Genomic DNA, 20,480 nt, shown 5'->3' on the forward strand with positions numbered 1-20,480 from the left:
AGTTTAAACATTCTCAACCGTGTGCTGCATAAGCGAGAATTGAGTTATAATTCTTACAACTTATGTCAATTGCATGGTTTTCTCCAATTTCACGCTTTGCCCTTTTCTTCTGTTTACCGAGCAAATTTGTGCTTCTTGATGGCAAAAATCCTTTTCGGAATCCCATCACGAAAGTTATAATGATGAAATGGATGATATCATCCACGGTGAAAAGAATAGTGCAGCTTTAAGAGTAGTGCGAGTGAATATACTTTTCAATTTGCATAAATTTCATATTTGTACTTGTCTTTCGTCTCAAGACATAAGAGCGCAAAGACCTAGATTCTATCGCCATGCTCCATATATTTTATTCCTTTCATCGATGATTTAGAGAAGGACAAAAAGGATTTTATGTTCCTTTGCACAAAACTTAATCGACTTTTCCGTCATTTGATTTGATTCCCCGAGAGAGCAAAAAAGGAGCAAACCAATAATTTAGCATTTAATGTCGTTGGCAACATGAGAAAAGTCCATCAAATTCATCTTTGCTGTTGAGCACACAAACATGATGAATATTTCAAGAGGAAAAGTCAGGAAAAAAAATGTTATGCTATATCTGTGAGGGGCTTTAGTGCGAACTTTTCACTGTTTATAGTTCCCATTTTCTCGGTTTTTATTCTTGCCTCGTGTGTGGACTCTCCTCGGCAATGGCCATTCTTGTTTTATATGTTGTTCGGGCTATCTTTGAGTTGGGAAATTTCGAATTCAATTGATTGAAATTGAATTGGGGGGCGGCAGTGGGCGTGAAAAAAGAATCAATTGTCATGCTGACGCTGTTCAAATGGGATCTCGATGGCACAACTACACTGTGCTCAAATGCCGGAACACAAGGATCCCAGCAGCTCGCCTCTTAGAGGCCCAAATTCACCACCCAGCCAGCAATTCCGCAGGTCTGGAGATGGAAAACAAATTTAATGAATCACTATAAAGCAATTTCTCTCCAGCACGAGCATCGCTCAATCCCCACAACTGGAATAATTTTATTATAAGTGACCCAATTTGTGTGAAATCTCATCCAAACAGTTTTTTTTTGGTGTGTTGTTCGCCAGGAGGCAAAGTAGGAAAAGTTTGCTAGATGTTAGTTTATATGGGGATTTTATGATCCGTAAAAATAATAAGTCATTTCTGCAATGCTTCCCCTGGGTCTTCAGCGTGTGTGTGTGTGTGTGTGTGCACAAGAAAATCATTAGAGTCCTAAGCAAATAGCAACCCCCTTCATGCTGTAATGTTGTAATTTATGTTCCCCACACATTCACCATAGCTTCCCAGCCATCGAGCTTCTGCCCACGCTCTCGGGCTCGCAGGCAAATCATACAAGAGAGAGATTGTTTTCTTGCTCCTCTTGCACATCCGATGGAATTTTAAGTGAGTCCCAAGGGTGAAGAAGTATTGCACAGTTTTTGCATGCAATTAATTTATAGCTCGAAGAGATGCTGAACAAATTAAGTCTCATGTTTGGATTGCATCGCTCTTCTCTTCATATATATTTTCTCAAGATTATTCTATATAAATAATGCACTTCTTCGACGAAAGCATCAAAGAGAGCATCTGGAAGTTCAAGGTTAGAAAGAAAAGGGGAAGTTTCTCTTTAGTCTCAGCATTAAAGGTGAATTACGTTTTGATCCCTTCTTGGATTCATTAGATTGCAGTGTAATTTATTTATCAAAATCTGGGCAAGAAATCTCGCCCACAAAGGCACATATCTTGAAGTAAAAGATAACAACAGATTGCTGCATAAGTCATGCGAATTGTCCCATCAAATATCCTCTCAGGAGAATTGTGTATTCAACATGTTGTGTCCTCAAAAGCTGTATCAAAGTGCAATTATCTAAATGGCTTCACTTCATGTCTCACAGAATTTGTTTAAAGCTTGATTAGGTGGTTAAATTCAAGAGCTTCAAGATTATCCCTCAAACCATCCCTCTTTGTACAAAAGGAGAAAAGGATCTTTATCAATTCCGCGCCAGTCAAATAAAGCGATACACAGAAGTTCTGTCGACGACTATAAAGGTATTCTGCGAGGAGGGACAAAAAAATCCACCTTTCATCTCACAAGTTCTTTCATGTGAACTTTCACAGAGAGCGAAAGAGCAAAAAAAAAACGCTAATGATAGCTTTCGATATGAAGTTGAGACTGTAATTAAAATCTTCTTTGTTCCTATGTGGTTTCTGATGCACAAAACTTGCACAAAAAGCCATGATTCTGAAGTTCAATTGAGAGTTACTTAATTTGCTTCGGCAAAGCTCGCATGGAAAGTGTTACAAAATGGGAGCTTTTGATCAGTAATTGCTCACACTCTGGTCGTGACAGCTTTTTTGTCTGGTTAGCTTTGCCAGCAAAAAAAATATCTTCATGAATCAGCGGAAAAGGGGGAAATTTTCATTGATTTCCACTGCTATTGTTGCAGTAACTCTACCCGTTCGATAGACAACATTTCAATTTATGTGCCACAAAGTGAAATTAACGCGGCAACTCTAGGGTATCGGTATGGTTTTTTTCGCGCGCGAAAAAGTGCCAATCAGACTAAAAATCACTGTTTAAAATCCAACACAAATTGAGCGCTGGTTTTTCCTCTGACGGTGATTACAATTTGTATCGATTTATGCCAGCGGATTATTTGTGTTTAATACATATTTTATTTGGAATTGACTTTAGCACATCGAACACATAAAATCAAGCATAAAATAGTATTTCTCTTTGGCCTTTTTATTCTGGTACACAATGTGGAATGATTATTTCAATGTGGAAATTTGTAATCTTCTCGCAAAAGTATGGAGAAAAAAGTGAAACCCTTTTCGCCCTTTGGCTTCGTCATCACAAACGACTATTGAGGAAGATGTGTGTGTGTCATGAATGCAAATTCCATCAATTCTTCCCGTTGAGAGGGTCTTTCGTGGAATACAATTTAATCCACGCTTTGGCTTTTATTGCACTCTCAAGTGTCTTTCGATATGGCAACTTTCTCTCGCAAGCGTCTTCTTCCTCTAAAGTGAGTGCAATATTGTCATCCGCTTTGCAAATTTGTTTGTCAGCAGCAGCACTTTTGGCGGAAAATGATGGCCAAGGCGGAGACAATGCCTCGACCTGCAGATACGTCTTCCCTCTCGTGTCACGAGGCAATTGTGGTGGGATTATGGGTGACAAATGCGGCAGATTGAGGCCTGAACAATTTTCATATGTGATGACAAATGATGATGTAAGACAAGCACAGCAGATTTTTTCTCATCACTCAAGCTCTTTGCCATCTTCCCCCTGTTTTTCCCACCTCGGTGAATCCTCTCGGAGGGATTGATTTAAAATTCACGAAGCCGTAAACGATAGTTTGCACCGTCGTGTGAATTATGGACAGTCTCTGGAGTGGAAGTTTTCCAGTGTTGCGGCTCGAGGGGTGGCTCATGAAAATTTATTAATCAGAAGCCAATTAGGTGAGCCTCGAAGGGGATGGCGAGTTTAGGCGCCTTCCGTGGAATAATCCTTCGTCAATTTATGCGGTCGGCTGGTAGTCATAATTCGATAAAAGTGGGGTGGAAATGTGGAGAGCATCTGCACGATGCAGGATAAGTGAAGACCGGGAGAAGCTTGAAAAATGGAAAATCAATAATTGGACCACTCGGGAAGGTGTGGTTGCTTCCTGCAATTTTCCCTCGGCTGCTCGCCGAGGCACATTTTCCATCCTAATCGACAGAGTGGAGATTCTCCCAAGCAGTGAATTTATTCACTGAAATTAATTATGTGCCCACATCGACCACAAGGTGAATACGAATTCCGCAGCCTGAATGTAATTTCGCAATTGCTCATGGGCTCCTGAAGTCGACCACAAACGGAATTGCGGAACATATTAGATATACGCCATATCGCCTCCGGAGATGTGCGAGATAAATTCCGCAACAACAAAGAATTAAATTCGCATTACAACTCCTTCGGCTGTGATTAACTTCCTGGTCGAGTGGGACAAATTTGTGGAGGACTGAGAAAGCCGGAGATATTCACAATCAAGTGCAAACTGTATGGGAAATTATTGCCTGAGCTATTTGGCTGTTCGCCCTCTTAAGTTCTAATCGTGTGGAGAATTCACACGATAAATTTTCTCCTTAAGTTATTTCCCACTCACACCCCCACAGATCTTCCCTTAATTGTCTCTCTCTCCCTTTCTGCGAGGGTGGGAGTTACATTTTAATTTCCTTGAATAGACAAACAATGCTGCCATTGAGAAATCCGTAATGAAGCATTTAATTTGACTCCCCGGAATGCTCCTGACTTTGACCAATAATTCATTGGGAAGAAGGTCACTAAATCACGTCACAGTGGCGTAGGCGAGAAGCTCCCTGTCTTGGGTTTATTAAGAAATCTCTGGGGAGTTGCGAATGCTTTCAAATTGATTTGCCACCGAGGACACAACACTTCCCTTTCCCCCCCCTGGCGAAGGGCACGGCAAATGAATAATTTAAGAAGTTTAAAAATCGATTTTCCGCCTCCCTCTTCAATTAACGCTTTAATCACTCTGCATGTGTCTCTAAAATTCATGCATTCTGACTAAGCTTAATTAGCATCGTCTTAAGACACACCACTAAATTGATCAATTAAATACTCTTCATTGCTGACATTAGCGCTCGATTTCTCACTAATACGTATTTTGGAGTATCGATTTATCCTTGTCTTGTATTTCTCATTGAAATTGAAGCCATCTTCCAGATGAATGTGTTTTCAAATTAGGTGCTTTTGGCGAAATTCACCAAGCAGAAAGCCAGAAAATCCTTGTGCGAAGATATACCTGATAAAATTCCACTTTTTAGCATTCGCTTCATCCATGGAAAGCCGCCAATTTAATTAGAAATTCAGAAGAGTATGGATTAACGAGAAAAACCTCTCTGTAATTTACTCAAAAGCTCCCGCACTGATTTGATTGTGGTTCAATTTTTAACGTAATTGAGGATTTTCTCTGTGATACAATTCAATTGATCCTCGGGTGGAATAGTCGGGATATGTTTTTTTTTTTTCTTTCACACGATGTGTGCCATTGCAAATGAGAGAACATGCACAAGAACTGCGGGGAAAAAGTCGACAAATTCGGCTTCGAAGGAGAATCGAAATTGACGGTAATTCGATTGGAATGGGGGTGGAATGATGGGGGTGGGAAGAGTTTCAGGTTGTGAAAGCAGTAAACACAAGCTTGAAGTCACTTAAATTGATTAGCGTGTGCTGGAAATTTAGTGGAAATTGTAAATAGACTTCTAACATGAGATTCTCTCCTTTTATGCTTCCTTCCATCGGCAACATAGTTAGACTTTTGCAATTGTGCACTGTTCCAGAGATGAATAAAACAAGGATGAATAGAGTGCATGAATGCTCAAATGCATTTCAGACGATATTTCACCCACTTTTGTGCATCTTCTCGTTTGCAATCAATGACACACTGTGAGAGATCGATTTTGCAACAAACATTTGCTACTGCTTTTCGTAAAGGATGATGGAAAAAGTGAGCTTTCATGTCCCTACCAGTCTGTTTATAAGGGGGGAAGTGAGTAAATACAGGCAAGTGCTTCTTCACTTTCTCAATTTCCACCCTTCGAGTCTTGGTATGAAGGTATGAATGTACACACAATGTTTCCCGGAAATGTTTCTCACCACCTGTCGTCAAACACAATTGCAGAGTATCCTATCTGCTTGATGTGCTGTGATGCAATTCTTCAAAGTTTCCTTGTAAATCACAGAGATAGAGGCGTCACACTTGTAATTGGGCGGGGCTTACAAGTGGGCGTGACTTATTGATCGTACATGAGTTTCAATCATAATCTTTCCTGCATAATACTCTTGATTTTTATTAAGCAAATCGCATGAAATCACATTTATTCGAATGGCCATTGAATGTTTTGTGTTTCCATCAGTGAAAAGTGTAAATTATCTGTGCGTGACAGCGTCGATTTATTTTGGTTTTACAGCAATCAAAGGCAAAAATCTAATTTCCCCTCTGGAAGTTGCTCGATGGCGTGACTTGACAGGCAAAAGCCACGGGATTTTCCACGAAGAAAAAAATCTCCGTCTCACGTCAAGACATTGGTGGAAGTTTAGTGGTTTGTGCTAAGATGGTTTGGCATAGTTTCCCAATGAATCTCCTTTGCTATTTCGTCTCTCCTCGAAGAAGTGTGTCAATTGTGTTGTTTGTCGTCTGTCACGAGCACATTGTGCGCTGGTTATATACTTTCTAACACACTTCACACACACATGAGAAACAATGCTTTCCGCCAATATTCACCCGAAATGGAGAGTTTGCCTAACGAGATCACTCTGGCAGAACTTCACACGGGATTCGAGGACCTTCGAAACCACATTTTAGTTTTGATATGTGAAAATTCAAAAAGTTGATACGATGCTGTACGACCTAGTTTTGCAAATCAAATGTTCCAACAACACAGTAATATGTACATACATAATCCTGTGGCGGATTCTATTTGGCCAGAACACAAAAAGGAGGGCGATTTTACCCCCCCAAAATAACTCAATGCTATCCATTGATTAATTCACAATGTAATTTCATCTGGAAAATATGTTGCAAAATGAAACATTTCAATTATGTTATTTGATTATACATATAGCATTCTATAGTTGACAGAGAAATTCCTCATTGCAAAATTAATTAAACATGAATGCAAAGCGGAGAACTCAAGAGACAAAGAAGAAAAAAGAAAACAGTGACTTGAGAGCGAGATTGACAGTGGAAAAATGGCAAGAATTTAAATATGAATTACTAAAGAAGACTATAAGAAAGTGATTTTTTCGTCACTTATTATGTATACGCGAGCAATTCGTCGCAATTTTAAGACGAGGGCAGAAAATTATTGCGTAACTTTCATAGCTACACTTCTGCCTAATTGAAATAATCACATGAAAGTGGAGTCAGCTTTAAAGCCATAATTAAGCACTACAATTTCATCCTTCCCCGTGCTTTATGACTCACACGAAACTAATTACATTCGACACTATATTTTCCCTGGCTTTTCCCACTAAATCTCGCTCTGCTTGAGTTGTTCGGTAAAAGTTAAATACAGAAAGTTTCTTTGGAAACTTCTAATACTCTTCTAAGACTGTGTGTGTGTGTTAGAAAACTATTAAGAAATGGAATTTATAACAAGTTCTTTGTCGAAAGAACATTGCAGGTAAAAACACTGGCAATTCAGCAATTCAATTGACTCAGCGCCAGTGGGAGAATAAATATTATTTTTTAATTTACTTCTCTTCTGAAACTGTGTATTTTTTCCCGCAAGAAAAATCATTCATCTTTTAGATTCACTTCATACATTGGACCCCATTTCGTAGTCAAAAGTCAAGTTATTCTTGAAATGAGTGTTTTAAAAAGAGTATTTTACTGAGAAATTTTATAGCAATCTGTCCTTATATTTGTCTGTCACATTAATTGACAGTCATAAGACCATTGATTTACTCAAGGGGGAGATAATATGGTCAGAAGTGGTGTACAGCTGAGTTGAAGTATTTGAGAAGTGGAAGTGCTTGAATATCATCAATATGATGCGTTCAAGAGTCATTTAAAAAAGGAATTAATGCAATATTTAAAGAATAGAACTGTTTTTCGTATTTTTCTAGGTTATGTTATGAATTTAAGACAAACTTTAACCATTAAATAACCTTCAAAATCATCCATTCTTGCGCCTAAGCTCTTTTTAATTTGCATTTACTGGCGGAATAATAATGAAATCTGTTGAAAATCACAAACTTTCAATTTAAAATTGGGTTAATTATGCTAAAATTCAATCATAACCTCTAAAATACCGTTTCAACATACGAAATTGTCTATTTTAAGAGCTGTTTCATTGATTTCCTACTCTAAATATCGATTTATAACAGATTAATATTCACTAGATTTGTCTTTTAAAGATGCCTTTTATGTTTCCTTCACCGAATCTTTTTAAATATCTCAAGATAATTTCTAGGTTATGGTTCAAAGTACACCAAAAAAGAAAGCGATTGAAAATTAAATCACATCAAATAATTCGTTGGAAACTTCAAATCTGATTGAACGACTGTTTTTCTACAAGTTTTAGGGTAAAAATTACATCCTTTCTGAGACAAAGAGTCCTTAAATTTGAGGTTATAATACTTTAGGCGATTGGTAAAATCTCTGAGGTTTCGAAAGAGTTGAAGAAAATAAGAAAAACGGCATGTTAAAAACACTGCTGATGTTCTGGAAATATCTGTGATTCTTCTTGGTGTACAGATTTTAGGCCATATTATCCTCCCCTTGGATTTCCTTGCTGTGCACTTCCAGTTGCCAAAAAGGATGGATTTAAGGCCTTCTGTTAAGCACAACAGCGTAATTATTCACTATCTCTGCTGGTATTCTGCGAAGCAGGAGAATTTAGCTGCAATAAGAACGCTGGAGGCGATTTGCTGGGGGTTGTTTTGTGTTGGCATAATTGGCCTTTGGTCTATTTATCGCGAAGGCAGCAGGAAGTCCACTTCTCATAGCCACGTTTATCTGTCATTTCCGCTTTTTGGGCTGCACGAAGCGGCAGCACTTCAAAGTGCTGCTCGAAGCAGCGAATTGCCATGAGCCCTGACCAAACACACAGGGAGATCCTGGGGCTGCTCCAATATGTGCCACCGATGAGAGGCAATGATCAACTCAGCAAATATTTGGAGATATCCGGCATGAAATTGGGAAACATTGCGGTCAGAGCGATAACTGATAATTTAATAATGGAATTTGCCCACCGCGAAATCCTCCGGCACAGGAATTGACCGCATCGCGAATATTACACCGCGACACAGTGGTAAATGAGATGTAAATAAAATGCATTGATGGTAAATATTAATACAAATTAATTTTAATTGTACAAATAGGCAGTGAAATATTCGCGTGACAAATTGTAAATACATTGCAAATGCGCTGTAAAATTTGTCTCTAAAATTCTGTGCGGGGAAATTGAATTATGCTCGTGTGTGTGTGATGGTGAAAACGCAAATAATTTAATCCACATATTGCGTGGCACCTTTTATCTTCCATATATAGTGCCTATCATTGTAAAGTTTGATGGTTTTTGTGTGGAATTATCCATACGCATTGCGACAAATTCAAAAAGATGACCAACTTGGACACGTGCGTGGAATTGCAAAGGGAAAAGATGGGATTTTCACCCCATTTATTTGAAAATCATGATGTGGCAAATGTGTCATCGTCTCATTTTCTGTGTATCTTCCCGTGAATTCACACCGATTTCCGAGGCAATTTTCACCCTGGGGTGTTGTTTACACAGGAGATGGGCCGGATTTGCCCGGTTTGCTCTGGTTTGGGGATACGAATTTATTCCGACCACATCGAAACTCATTAAAAATCCCATCACGGCGAGGGGATGATTTTCGTGCGAGGCGCTCTCAGTAAATCTCAAGGAAGGCTTTCTCGTCTCCGCACACTCAAAATTATTTTGAGTAATTACAACTATTACACGGAGGCCTTCTCATCAGCAGTCTTACATCATTGTGCACGTTTCGGGGGGAATTCCTCCAAGGAGTGTTGATCCTTGATGGTGGGCCTTTGTACGCATCTTGATGGGAAAGTGGGAGTGGCTGTGAGAGGATAAACAGGCGCCCCAGAAAAGGGGTTTCCTCCGAGGTGTGTCAGCGGGAGTAATTGCAATTGTTTCAGCTGCTCAACTTCCTCTCGCACCGGAGAATGTCCTCTTTTGTGTGGCGCTCGAGGTGAGATTCATGGCGCGTCTCATCCTTCGCCCCATGGCTTTCCGGGAAGCTGAGGAGACACAATGTCTGCGGGTGAGAAAGTGAGGGGCGACATGGAAAAATGCTGAGAGAATAATTGAAGATTATTTGCATAGCCAGAGAGCCAAAGAGGCGAGAAGATTTACCCGCTCTTCAGGGCGCGTTCGCGAAATAAATGACCGTGTAAAATGGCAAGGATTATGAAAATTGTCACCACTTAAAAATGTGTGTGTAATGAAAGAAATGTCGAGCACAATGGATGGGGAGGGAGAGAAAGAGAGGCATCTTGGAACTGAGTGGTTATGGCACATTTTCACCATTACCACCCCCATAAATTATGCGCCACTATTGTGAGCAAAAAAGGCCCTGAAAGCTCCTTCGCTCCTGCGAGAGAGCTCCCATTGAGTGGATGATGCAAATTAGGACTGCCATGCTCGCGGTGTGGCAGCAAAATGCGATTTATTGACTCAGAACTACGTTCGAGAGAGTATTTTTACACTTTTCACTGCGCTGGAAAAATATTTTTCCACATCCTCCAAAAGCTCGCGCGCTCAAGCCACAGTTTTCTGAGCATATTTTGCATATTCAGCAACCATATCGACTAATTAATGAGCCAGAGATTTTTGCTCAACCAACGCTAAGATGAGCTCTGAAAAAGGAGAGCAAGGCGAAAGTTTTATGCTCAATTGCGTGTTGTTGGCAACATGAAACTTTTGCCCGGGAGTTTTAAAACATTTTTGCACCATCGACTCAATGTGAATTTCATTAGTGATATTAATCCTTTCGAAGTTTTATACACACACACACACAGAAGCATTTTTAATTTTGCAACAATTTCTTTCTAAAAAAAATCCTGTAGCGTTTTTTTACACCTAAAAAATATTGTATAAATTTTGACATGTAAAAATGCTAGACTTTATTCCATGTTGAGCAAAGAAGAAAAAAAGACGTGTTTCGCATGACATTCTGCTGTGTGCTCATTTTAACAACTCTGTATTTCATTTTCCATACGTGAATCCTCTGATGAATTAATGTGGTTTGATTTTTTCCACTCTGTGGCAATCTATTTTCCATTTTTGTCGCCATCCTCATTTTTTTTTTTTTTTCAAAGCCTCTCGGCGAAAAGCTGGTATTTCAGAATAATATATATGTGAAAAAAGGGGAAGGAGAAAACCCTCGAGGCAAGCGAGAGAGAGAGAGAGGAAAATAAATTGAATATTTGTTAGATTTTCCCAGCTGATGAATAAAACTGTAGCGCCATTTCATGGGGGTAGAGTGAAAATTTTACAATCACGCTATCTATTGGGGATCAGCCATGCGATGATTCAGCGCCCGCGGCGATTTTGGGGCTCAACCCCAGTCTTCCAATCACTCCATCAGTCGCCAATTCACTGGCTATCCATCAATTTGGGCACTTCCTGCTCGCCGCGAACACTTCTGACCTTCCTGGAGCATGACAGAAATTATGGCTGGGCGAGGGAGAATAATTGCCTGTGATGATTTTTACATTTACATCTTTTTCACATGGATTCCTCGTTCGTTTCCGGTGTTTCTGCCGCCCCCTTTGTTCCGGCCACCCCCATTCACATTGATTGGCTTGTCCCATTGTTGTCTGTCCCCATAAAATGCCCTCATGTGAGTTTATCTGTCGCCGAAAATTGCCTGCACCGCAACGCTTTCCACAGATGTCCTTGGCAATCAATGGAAAATCACCCAGAGACGGTTTATTTTAAACTCTCATTCGACTTAATTTAACGTCATGTCTACACTGCTTTCTTTAAGTTGTGTGAGAGACATTGGCTAATTGCATGACAATTTCTTGGAAAAAAAAACGAAGCGAAAAAGTCTCTCTATAGCTGAGGACATCGCTTATGGTGCAATTAATACATGTCAAAGTTGATTTTTAATTGAGTGCGAGGTGAAAATAAAATAAATTCCACTTCCAATTAGTTTTCAAATTGATTGCACAACACATTAAGCTCACTTGAGTAGTTCTTGGGTGGCCTTCAAGGGGGCAATCACTCCGCAAGTTGAGACCCTTAACTGTGTGATTATTCAATCATTTTTTTTGTTGATTTCTTATGATTATTACTCAAATTTTGAATATTTCATACAAGATTCTGATTATTTTCTCAATATTTGATTGAAAATTATTTAATTCATACAAATTCTGATTATTATTCGATTTTTTTCTGAATATTTAATCAAAATTCTGATTAAATATGATTAAAATATTCTGATTTATTGATTGAAAATAATTATTTTTAAAATTATTTTATTCAGAATTTGATTTTTTTTTATTTTACTTCGGAAAATATTCATTTTTTTAAATTATTTTATTCAGAATTTGATTATTTTTCAATTTTACTTCGGAAAATATTCATTTTTTAAATCATTTTATTCAGAATTTGATTTTTTTTTATTTTACTTCGGAAAATATTCATTTTTTAAAATTATTTAATTCAGAATTTGATTATTTTTCAATTTTACTTGGGAAAATATTCTTTTTTTATATTATTTTATTCAGAATTTTTATTTTTATGATTGTTTTTGCAATTTTACATGGGAAAAAATCATTTTTTTTTATTATTCTTTATACAAAATTTGATTATTTTTTTAATTATACTTGGGAAAATATTCATTTTTTAGTATTATTTTATTCAGAATTTGATTTTTTTGATTATTTTTCAATTTTTCTTAGGAAAATAATAATTTTCTGATTATTTTTCTGAAATAATTGATTATTTAATTAAAGAACATTGAGTTTCCTCAAAAATCGCCTTGTGATTTGCCCCTTGGTGGCCTTTTTCCCTCGAGGCGCCGCGCAGATAAACTTGCCGCACACAGTTTGTTTTCCACCTCACAGTTTTGGGTGGTGGTGCTGTACCTGGAAAATCTCCCGATTCGCCCCCGCAATTCATCCGTCCATCGAAGATTAATGTGAAGAAGAGAAACTGCGTCGAAGTTCGCGCTGTTTTTTTCCACTGCTCGTGGCTCAAAAGTGGGTCTAAAGCATTCCCGACACAGATATATTGAATCCACTTGTCTCTCCACGTGTGAGTGCCACAAGGAGATGGTGAAAACATTTTTTTTGCGCCACCCTAAACCTCCCGGAGGATCGTTCATTTTTTGAATTGCTCGCCTTTTTTATCGCACGGAAGAGAAGTGATGCGTTGAGTGAATAATTTGTTGAATTTACCATTGGAAATGTGAATTTTATTGCTCCACATTGAGTTGCCCAGAATGATTTCAACACGAGTTTCTGTCTATCTAGATTGTGAATCGGCGAGAATGTTTTCTACCACGGGAAATCAATGCTCCTTTGATCCACAGAGAGGAGAGCTTTCAACGAGCTTTTCCCTGACACTTTGTCGATGGTCCGAAAGTGTCTCCATTTCATATGTGTGCACCCACTTTAATGGCGTAACAACTCTATGTACGTGATGTGAAATATTTATTTTGCACAATATGCAAGCTGTGAGAGGGTGTCTTGAGAAGGTGTGAGCATGCAACAGCTTCTTGGAGGACGCTTGAGGTGGGCTAAACACCCACTCTATCTTTCATATCCTCCGCCATCCTTCGCTCCGTCAATATTGACTGAAACTTTAATTTCTGTGCAAATGAAATAAGAATTCATGAGCTCACTGGAGGAAACTCATGAATTTTCTCAGTTTATCCACTGTATTTCTCACGTACTTTCCGGAGGAGGTTTTGGCGGCAGAAAATATTCCTTTCAGCCGAAAGCATGCGAACATCAGAGTTAAGAATAGTGTGAGAGTTTGGATTAAATAGATTAAATACTTCTTTTTTTCCAGATGATAATGCAGCAGCTTTGACAACTTTCGGCAAAGCACGTAAGAAATTTCTTTACATTCTATCTCAAGACATTTGTTCATTAAATTTCCTTTATAGTTCCAACAACGACAACAACGACAACAACTGTTGCGCCTCAGGATCAAATTTCAGGTACGTTTTATCACCTTTTGCTCCTGTTTTTGAGCTGATCTCTCATCTATTCGCTGATCAGTTCTGTCGTGGTTCCCAGCTAGAACGGTCCTTATTTTTATTGAATTGAAAGCCCATGAGACTTCCGGTCTCGGTGCTCGTGGAAACTCGAGACCGGGAGCTTTTTGTGCCAACACTGGGCTTCCCAATAAATAGGAATGGATTCTCTCTCCCAACTCTTAATTCCCTTCTCCACACACGAGCAGTCTGCATGAATGCAAAGGGATCGGACTGCTGTGCGTAGTGAGGTAATTTAATTTTATTCCAGCTGTCTTTCACTTCCTTATCCATTTGGGCTGAGCCAAGGGGCAGATATTATGGCTGGAAGTGGTGTACAGCTTCACAGAAGTGTTTAGGAAGTGGAAGTGGTAAAATATCTAGAATATTTGCACTGAAAAAACCCTCAATTCCAACAAATTGAGGCATTTTCTACATAATCCTGCCAAAAAATCAATTTTATTGCTTTTTCTAGGTTATGTGATTGATTTAAGACAGATTCGAGTGATTAAAAAGTCCTCTAAATCATGAAAATTTGTTTTCAATCTGGGATTATTACTCTTTTTCATGGCAAAATTGAGCTTTTTCTGTTAAAAATAACTTCATATTGGTTTAGAAAAAGCTTGAAAGTCAATCATAACCTCAAAAATTGTATTTCAGTCTAGAAAATTGTCTTTTTGCTAAGTTTTTTCCGCGGTTAATGTCATTATTTTGAAGAAACATTGTGTTCTTTGCCACATTCACTGATTTTCTTGTGTAAAATGGATAAAATTAGGTGAAAAAAGATTTTTAAGTCACATTCATAACCTCACAATTTTATCAAATTTTCTTTTATCTTTTCTCTAATACATAACACTAGAAAATCAAGACACAAATTTGCCATAAACGAATCAAAGAACAATAAAATCAATTTTTACAGTCCAAAATTTAAGCATTTGAAGAGCTTAAACGTCTTGAGACGGAAAAACCTGGGTTAGATTTGTAATAAGTCAGAAATTCGTGGAGGAAAGAGTTGAAGAAGTGTCTGGAAGTGGTGTACAGATCTGAGACATATTATCTCTCCCTTGGGCTGAGCCAACAAGTTCATTAGCACTGACAATTGCCGTCGTCCCATATTTCCGCGACTGATATCATCTTGAATTTCCCGGGGATTATTTTTTGCTAGCATAATCTGGAAGAATTGGAAGAGAGCCCAAGACCAATTGGATGAAATGGAGTTGTTCCTGTCATGTTCGCCTCTCTATTTTCCTGGGAAAACAGCGAAATTGGCCTCCACGTGTCGGCTAGACTCTTTTGTATTCCGCGCGGAATATAATGAGAATTTAATTTTTTCCAACCATTCCGTGGCATCTCGGGCCGGAGGGGAATTATTAATGAGTCGTGCCACACCCGGGGAATTTACTTCCCCGGAACTTGTGAGGAGGTCGAAAGACGCCTTTTCTGTTTGTGCCCAAAATCGAAGATAGGTAGTAATCTTGGGAAATTAATTATATTTAATTATCGATGGAAACATTACATGTGACGTTCTCACTTTGAGCCCACGAGTGTACGAACATGTAATTTGCTCTTCCTGGAGAGGAAGCAAAGTACAAATACATTATGCAAATGATTTGCGTGGGAAGTGAGGTAATTATTGACGTGGAAGAGTGAAGGAAAAATATAATAATGTGTGGTTTTCCACACAGTTCATTGATTTTTAAGAGGAAATTCTCAGAATTTCAAGCCATATCTTGTGTGGCAAAAGGTTCCTTGCCCTCGTGACAGATGAATTCAGTCGCGGGGAAGAGAGAGAGAACAGAAATATTTTAATAAAATGATTAATATACACGATTATTGTGTGTTTGCCGGGTGGGAGAATATGTCCCCTTTTCACATGTTCTCTCAGACTTTTCCCTCTTCCACGCGCACTTCCGCCCTTGCATGACAAAAAACGGCGAAATGATTTATTAAAATCAAGCTCTGATGCCGTCGCCCAAGATGAATTCGAGGGATGCAATATATCACATGAACTTCACGGACACAATCCTTTCAACGTTCCCGCAGTTGTAAGGAAAATAGTCTCCTTCCCATCGGCGCGTGATTGATGGGAATGTATTTACAATGTACAACAATGACGCCATTGAGGACTTCTACAAATGATCAGTGTTTGTGCTATAATTAAATTAATGATACTCACTCATGATGTCTGTTTGTGATTGGATTGCCGGAAAATTTCACTGCAATCAAAGCATATTGCAGTAATTGATGAGCAAAGCATGCCTTAATTTATTAGGCGTGGAAATATTGCGATAGAAAGAGGGTAATATTTTGATAATTGACTGAAATATGAATCAAATATGATTATCTGCCTGTTTTTGATTAATTGAGAGAAATTAGAACACAACAATTACTCCATTTTCGATATGATCCAAATTTATTTTCAATCAAGTATGGAAGTAAATAAGTTGTTGAACGATGTTTTTGGTTGGGAAATGTGTTAGAAACTCGTTGGAACAAGGGGAAAATCACAAGGCGATTTTTCAAGGAATGTAATGTTCTCTAATTAAATAATCAATTTTTTGAGAAAAAAATGTTTTTTTTTCCAAGTAAAATTGCAAAAAAAAATCAGAAAAATCAAATTCTGAATTAAATATTAAAAAGTTTATTTTCAATAAATTAATTAGAATATTCACAATTATTCAAATATATTCAAATTTTGATTAAATATTCAGAAAATAATCAAAAAGAAATCAGAATTTGTGTGAAATAATCAAATTTTGAATAAAATATTCAGAAAAATATCAAAAAATAATCAAATTTTAATGAAATATTCAGAAAATAATAAAAAAATTCAGAATTTTTAGAAGAAAAACTGTTTTTAATAAATTTTTAGAAAGTAAACAAAAAATAATTAGAATTTGTGTGAAATAATCAAATTTTGAATAAAATATTCAGAAGAATATCAAAAAATAATCAAAATTTGAGTTATAATTAAAATAAAAATGATTCAATAATCACAAAGTTAATGGTCTCAACTTGCGAGTGACTTTCCCCTTGCGTTGGAATATGTTTGGATTCAGTGTCCAGAAATTTGGCTAATAAAGAGCTTTCTTATTTGCCTTTCGTCGGCCATTAATTAGATTAACACAGCATTAGAGCGTTGTGGTGTGTGTAAACCTAGAGCGTGTTTTCTTTGTCAAAAAGCCACTTTTTTTTAACCTCATGGCGGCGAAGAAGCAAAAAAAAGTAGCAGAGAAGAAAGCATTTTGGATCAGTATTTGTAGGCCCTCAGCGTTTCACATTCTCCCGTTCTCATCTACATAAATAACAAGGGAAAATTTTTATTTTCCTTTTTCCACATTTGTACAAAGGGAGATTTTAATGGTCTCTCGAAACATACCACGTCAGGAGTAGTTTACCTTTTTGTCTTCTGGCCGACGAAAAACACACAAACAAGGAGGAAACAGGAAGGATTTTCTTTCTCCGTCCACCATGATTATTTAATAGTGTGTTGAAAATTTCCAAGGGATTTCACCTTTCAGCTCCGAGTGGGATTTTCACTTCTTTTTCACGCAATGTGAGCTCGCTGTGTGGAAGAATTCCCTTCTTCTCATGGCAGGCACTTAAGATATCGCATTTCTTCTCTCTATGCTCTAGTGTTGGCCTGTCTACAAGCCAAGGAAAACGTGATGCATTTTCATGTGCGGGAAATTTATCAATAGCGAAATGCTAATTTCAATTCCACCACAAACAGCAATCATGAGAAATCTGCTCTTGCAGCACAGATTCGACCACCGCAATTAAATTGAGCAATCATTGAATTACACGCCCTTTAGACGAGGGAAAATCAAGTTGATTGATTAATGAAGAAATTGTTCTGCAACAAACCAATCGTCTAATGAATCAATCATGTCACTGCAAATTAATTTATGAGCTTTGCGACCATCTAATGAATATGTAATTGTCGCATAATTACTGGTGAAATGGGCAATAATATTTGAATCACACACAGAATTTTAATTTTCCACCCTATTTCCACTTAATTCTGTGGAAAATTTCCAGCAAGTGTGCGCGCCAAAAAGTGATTCTGCACTGTATTGAACTCACACCAGAAGCTCTTTCGAGAATGTTGAGCAGCAGCTGCTCAAAAGGTCTTTGACACATTATGCTCAAAGTTTTTCCCTTCCGCATGTGGAGGGGGCAAAAAATGCAGCTTCACTTTTGGCGTCCGCGAGGCACGGAAAATGCAATTAAAGTCCGAGTGAAGTGCAAATGTTTGCCAACAGGAGCTTTTTGTTGCATCTCAAAGCTTTTGGGGGTGGAAAATTCAACTAATTTCACACCTAAGTGAATTTTGGGAGTTGGCGAATTGCCCAGGAAATCCAATTGACAACGATTGAGAAACATCCCGCAACAGCATATTATATTAATTCACTGATCCCACGCGGAAGAACTTTTGACCTTTTCGTGTAATAAAAATTAATTAATTATACCTGGAAGTTTCTGACTTTGCAATCCAATAACAATTAACAACGAGAGGCCTTTTTCTCTGGGATGCCCAGGAAAATGCCCGTCACACTTCCTCATCTGCCAAGTGTTGTATCACTCTCCGAAGTCTCTCGAGCCTCCTTGGCTGCGGATGTTCCGCCGGGGGCACAATGGCCCGCAGCGCATTGAGTGCTCGAAAGGATATTCTCTGCGCTGAGTGTCTCACCTCCGGGAGTCTAGGCGAGCGCACATAAAGCAAATATTATGATACCCCCTCGACAAGCAAATTATATGCCGAAAAAAAAATGTAAATAACAGAGGAGGAAAAAGTTGCGTGGCAAGAAAACAAACGTCAAAGAAGAAAGCACAATCTTGTAGGGCCCGCGGAGGCAAGAGGGGGCGCGCCACGGCAAACACCACCCCCTGAACCGTAGATAAAAAGCCGAGAAGGCGCACATTAAGCTGTTTAGGAAAATTGAAACGAAAAGTGAAAACATGGTCCCATTCAAGATAATAAGGTGCTTGAGCCAGGAGAAAAATGTAAATTATGCTGAAAAGACAGTGAATACACTACAAACACTGACTAGGCAAAGGGAGATTAAAAGGGAGGGTAATCCACCAGCTAGATTCCCAGCGGCACTGGGAGTCACTTTCACTCCGTCTGCAATCTCTCCGGCACGAAACAGGAAGCCCAGCGCCTTTATCGCCCGCCAACGCGCTGACTTTATTGATAAAGAGCTCGTGCTTCGCCTTGGCACATTCGGGAAATAATAAAATCCACTCTCGAGAAGTGAGAAACCATACAAATTTCGCAGCGCGAGGAAAGTTGAAATTTCTCAACTTGCCATGTTTTATATCCATCTTCACTCATATCAAACAACAGTAAAACTAAAGTCATTTTCATTACCTCTTGCAAGTATATTCCGAAGCAATGAAAATACTTTCAGACGCGCCACAGCTTTTTGCAAAGCTCAAACAAGCAAAGTGATTGAGCTGCTCGCAATTTTAGAGGCAGTAACTTTGCACTCTTTTCACATTTCATCTGAAAATGAAGAGTAGGGGAAAGCAGGGCACGACCTCAGATTTGGTATTAATCAAGGGAACAATCACAGACACTTTCAGAACTTTGGAAGTGCTTAAAACATTGTATTTTCCTTATTTTCTTCTCCGTTTTTCCAAAACTTCTAAATCTAAAAGTCTTTGACCTAAAAAGACAACATTTTTACTTGTATGATCTTCAAAATTTACTGAAAAACCAGTATTTGAGAAATATTTGAAGATTCATAACCTAAATACTATCTTCAGATATCTAGAAAAATCTTTGAAAGAAACTTATTTAGAAACTTTTAAATACAATTCTGGGGAATATTATTCTGTTATAAATCGACAATAAGCTAAAATTTGCTATTTTAGAGTGGAAAATCAATAAAATGGTGCTTAAAATAGGCAATTTTGTATCTTGAAACAATATTTTAGCGGTTATGATCAATCTTAGCATGAAAATTTGTGATCTCCATCAGATTTCATTATTATTTCCCTAGTAAATGCAAAATTTACCAACTTAGGCGCAAGAATAAATGATTTTTTAAGGTTATTTTGTGGCAAAATAACCTAAAAAATAATAGATATTGGAGATATAAAAGTACTTCCACTTCCAAGTACTTCAACTGAGCTGTACACCATTTCTGACCATATTATCTCCCCCTTGGTATTAATGAAAGAATGTAATCAAGGGAAAAATTTGTTTCAAATTGCGTTTCAAAGCTCTGAAGAATTCTTGCAAATGCTGGTGAAATTTTGCACAAATCTAAAATCCTTACTTTCCCACAAGAAAAAAAGAAAGAAAGTGAATAATATTGAGATTATAAGTATAAATACATTAATAATGAGTTGACAAGAAGTAAAAAAGTCAACTTTTCAACGTGGAAAATGTCCAAACATGCTCTGAAATTAATGTTGCTGTGTTGATGATTTTGAATCTTCCACCTGAAATGCTAAATTGATGACGAATCGATTTTGCCTCGCTCAATAATTAAACGCGATAAGTGTTTCCACGGCGAAAACACACGAATTTGCACCACAAGCTTTAATACTTGGGCCAAATGCTGTGCATTTTGCAAACCAATTGCTACTTAAGCAAGACTGGGAAGTTGCATGCAAGGCTTAATAACCTCCGCCACTCTCGCCTGAGATGCTGTTAAGGTTGAAATCTCAGGAAATGCACTACTCCGTTGGCAATAAT

This window comes from Phlebotomus argentipes, unplaced genomic scaffold (genome assembly GCF_947086385.1).
Source record: "Phlebotomus argentipes unplaced genomic scaffold, Phlebotomus argentipes genome assembly contig_17, whole genome shotgun sequence".
NCBI lineage: Eukaryota > Metazoa > Arthropoda > Insecta > Diptera > Psychodidae > Phlebotomus > Phlebotomus argentipes.